Source organism: Penaeus chinensis, chromosome 33, assembly GCF_019202785.1.
Source record: "Penaeus chinensis breed Huanghai No. 1 chromosome 33, ASM1920278v2, whole genome shotgun sequence".
NCBI classification, from domain to species: domain Eukaryota; kingdom Metazoa; phylum Arthropoda; class Malacostraca; order Decapoda; family Penaeidae; genus Penaeus; species Penaeus chinensis.
The window spans coordinates 24,051,915-24,056,914 of record NC_061851.1 but is presented as its reverse complement, the minus strand read 5'-3'; positions in this window follow the sequence as shown (position 1 = coordinate 24,056,914).

The following is a 5,000-nucleotide window of genomic DNA, read 5'->3' as shown; positions in this document are numbered from 1 at the left end:
CTGGTATGGTATAGTGAGGCTGTGTATGGTGTGTGTGTGTGTTTTTTTTTTTTTTAAATACAGTGATGTTCACTCTTTACTGATATTGGGATATCCCTGCGGAATATTCTCTGGCTACCTCTCTCTCTGTCTATTTGTCTGTCCGTCTGTCTCTCTTCCCTCCCCTTCACACTAACACGTGTCCCTATCTATCAACATATGTATATCAATATCTATACAGAAATATATATGTATACATACTCATGCATATATACAAGGATAAAGAAAGAGAAAGCAAACAAGAGATAGAGAGAGAGAGAGAGAGGATAAGAGGGAGAGAGGGCGAGAGGGTGAGAGGGTGAGTTAGAGAGGGTGAGAGTTAGAGAGGGTGGAGAAAGAAAAAGCGAAAGAGAAGAAAAGCGACAGACCGAGAGAGAAAACGAGTGAGACAATAAAAAGAAAGAAAAACAAAAGGAAAGGAAAAAAACAAAGAGAGAGAGAGAGAGAAAGATAAAAGGATAAACCAAAAGACCGATAAGGGGGGGGGGGGGGGGGAGAAAAAGACAATACCGTCAAAAGCGATTCTTTTGCACGAGACAAGTCAATCACACCCCAAGGGTCCGCCAAGAACAATATGCAAGGCGACTTTTTCAAAATCTTTAGTTTACCGTTCATGGGTTTTAGATTCGTTTATTTGAGCGATTCACCCGAAGGTAAATTTATTCCAAAGCGGGTAACATGGCAGGGGTAGTACTAACATGACGGGCTGATGTGAGGAATATTTTCTTGATATACATATATATATATATATTTATATATATGCGTGTGCGTGTGTGTGTGTGTGTGTGTGTGTGTGTGTGTGTGTGTGTGTGTGTGTGTGTGTGTGTGTGTGTGTGTGTGTGTGTGGGTGGGTGGGTGGATAAACAAATAAATACATATTTAAATTTAAATACACATACATGCAGACCTATATGAATACTCACACACACATATATACATATACATATATATATATATATATATATATATATATATATAGTTTAGGGAGTAAATGGCCAAGTGTCAATCATCCGAACGGAAAAAATAACATGGAAAAGTGTAACTCATACTCTGAGATCTTATTTGTACAGCTATAAATCCACTAGTAATTTCGATTTCATACCTGTTGGTTACTGAATTCCGTGTAGGTCACTGATTTTGGTTTCAGGCTGGTCACTGCCTTCTTTAAAACTTTGTTCCGAATTCAATCCCGGTATTGTAAAGCCACCCATTCTATCCGTATTTTTCAACTTTATTTTCATGTCAACAAACATATCCAACAATAAAAAAATACAAAAACAAATACACTCAAACCTTCCCGGGTCTTACTGAGGTTTTAATAAATACAAACACAAATGCACTCAAACCTAAACAATAAACACCACTTTCAGACCCATTTCACAAACACCAATAAAACACTTTTAATAAAATTGCTGTATAGCGTATCCACAGACTTTGGAGAGAAACCCCCTGTGCTTTCTATCACTTTCCAGCCCTTACTGTGGAGAAGCGAGGTGGTCGGTTGGTGTACGAGTCGACCTGAGTGAGTAGGGGAAGACCTGCTCTCTTTAATTCTTTTCCTAGAGTAGTTTTCTTCCATTTTTTATGTATGTGAGTTTCTGGTTTGTGTGTTAGAATGTTTGTGTTTGAGGTGGGGAGTGTTTGAGGTAAATGGTAGATACGTGGAAAATGGTATGTTTGTTAATATTTGTGGTATGTGGTATTTGGTTCAAAGATAGATAGATATATATTAACTATACTTACGCATTTATGCGATTTAGGTAGGGGAGGTATGTGATGGATATATATAGAGAAATAAGATGTACGTAAGTAGGTGTTAAAGGTCTAAATAAATGCATATTAACAGACCAAAGGTAATGTATTTTAAGTATGTCTACGTATTTATGCGATTTAAATAGGTAAGGTAGGTGACGAATATATAGAGAAAGAAGAAGTATGTAGATGTTAAAAGTGTAAATAAATACATATGATGTGACTAAAGGTAAGTAAAGTTAAGAAATCGTCAGGCAAAACTGGTTCTCTTGTTTTAGACTCAAAGGATCATTTCGATATCCAAATACGTTGATGAAAATTAACACACAAAAAATAAGAACATAAGAGTCTCTGACAAACAGAACATGAGTAGAAAAATAAACAAATAAAAAAGGCAATTCAAGTATATGTATGTGATATCTACACATTTTTTTGGATTATCGGCTGAATCAGAAAGAAGTTATAGTTACTGAAAAAAATCTTTATACCCTTACATAATACTGCAAAACTGTACGTCATTTTCCTTGGATTAGTGTGTGGAATTTATCCTCAATGGGAATATTTCTTATAAATACATTTATCTATGTTTGTAGTAAAGAAAACTTGTAATATATACAAACAACTTTAAAATATAGCAATATAAATTATGAAATAAATAATTCGCTCACTAAAACGGAATTCTTTTTATTTTTGATTTTAAGTAAAGTTCATCACCATGGACTAAATAAATAAACAAAAAACCTGCGAAGGATAACAAAAAAGAAATTTGAAGGAGAAGAAGGAAACAACACAGAAAAGTAAAAGAAACAAGAAGTAGGAGAAAAATAATAGAAGAAGAGGAAGGAAAAGTAGAAAAAAATAGGAAGACAGAAGGAAAATTAGGAAGAAAGGAGAACACAAAGAAATAAGAAGAATCGGAAAAAAAAAATAAGTTGAAGAAAGGGAGAAGGAAGAAGGAGGAGAAAGTGAAGAAAGAAAAAAAAAAAAAAAAAAAAAAGACGAAACAATCTATTAAAGAACGAAATAAAACATCATAATAAATGTAGGCGCATGAAACAAAACACAAACACAGACAAAAAAAAAAAAAAAAAAAAAAAAACTGCTGTTAATCCTCCAAAAGATTCTTCCAATATCTGTATTTTGTCCATATATAAGACAAAATTAAAATAAAATTAAAAAGGAATATTTAGACAACCAAATCCATCAACAAGCAGAACATTTTAAATCATTACTAAGATTTTGAAAAAAATAAAATTGCAGAAGAAAAAGAAAGAAAAATATAAAATGTCGACAACTGAAAGCATTATGCGATCTCGAATCCGTGATGTTGGCAGTACCTAGTTATAATAATTATTGATGGGTATTTGCAGTGTTCCCAGACTAAAAAAAATGTACTACAGCATTATTTCTCAACAGTATTTCTTGTGTGTGTGTGCGCGCGATTGTATGTATATATACATATATATATATATATATATATATATATACATTTATATACATATATATCTGCATATATATATATATATACTTATATATGTATGTATATGTCTATATAATATATATACTTATATATGTGTATATATATGTATACACACACACACACACACATATATATATATATACATATATATGTATACACACACACATATATATATATGTATACTTTATATGCACAGACACACATATATATGTACACACACACACACACACACACACATACATATATATATATATATATATATATATATATATATATATATATATATATATACTGTATATGGACAGACACATATATATGTAAATACATATATATGTATATATATTATATATTTATGTAGACACACACACACACACACACACACACACACACACGCACACATTCCTATGTACGAAAGGATATAATTTCAGAGCTAATGTTTCGTTAAATTACAGTATGCTTTTTCAAGTCATGAAGTATTTTACTTTCTGCATGGGTACTGATTTTGTCCTTTTCCTTTATCACCAGCTTTAATCCAGTAGTTTAATACTGTATAAGTGCATCATTAGGGTCGCAAGAAAAAAATGGTTGAGAATCCGTGACTGGCAAACATTAAACCTTTTATACACACACAAAAGACCAACAAGCACCCACACATACTCACTCATGCTGTTTCTGATAATGTCGATTTATTTTACAGAAACATCGGGGATTTCCCGGATGAGACTTATTCTTCCAGAATATAAAGATGGCAACTCCGGATGTAGATAGTTTGAGTAATTTTGAGCTGCCTATTTTTGGAGCTCTCTTATTTTAGACCGATGTGTGTACATGTGTGTGTGCGCCTGTATGTGGGTGGATGTTTGTGTGTGTGTGTGTGTATGTGTGTGTGTGTGTGTGTGTGTGTGTGTGTGTGTGTGTGTGTGTGTGTGTGTGCGTGCGTGCGTGCGTGCGTGCGTGTGTGTGTGTGATAGTGTGTATGTACGTGCATTTGTATGTATACATACATATATATGTATGAAGGCCCTTGGCCTTCATGTGTTAGCTACATCTAGTTCTGTTAATTTCTTTGTCCATCTGTCATACTGTTTCCTTCATATATGACCTATCCATTGTCATTTCATTTTCCGAACGCTTCAAAGTATATCTTCCACACTGGTCTGTTTTCTAATCCATGTTGCCCTCGTCCTATTTCTTAGACTAATTCCCGGCATCAATCTTTTCATTCCTCTCTGGGCACTTACTAGTTTCTTCTCCAGTTTCTTGGTCGTAGACCATAGTTTTGAGCCATAAGTCATGACTGGGAGGACGCACTGATTAGGAACTTCTCATTTATAAACATAGTAGCAAGGAACCTCCTGCTTTACATCTGTGTCTGTCAAAGGCACTGCAACCTAGCCTACTTCTTCGCTTTATTTCGTTTTCACTGGATGTTTGTCTGTATGGGTTGCCCTCGATATATATACTTATCCACTATAGCGCTTCGCCTTGTACATGCATCTGCTCGAACTGAACTATACTGTTGAGCATGACCCTTGTCTTTTCCCTGTTCATCGTAAGTCCAACTTACAGACTTTCTTTATTCAGATCGTATATTGATTGTTGCCGTTCATTTACTGACTCGCTGAAGAGAACAACGTCGTCTGCAAATCTTAGATTGTTTCTCCTCCATTCTAACTTCTTGAATATTTCCTCAGGGCAAGTTGTTAACAGTTTTGGTGGGATGGTGTCG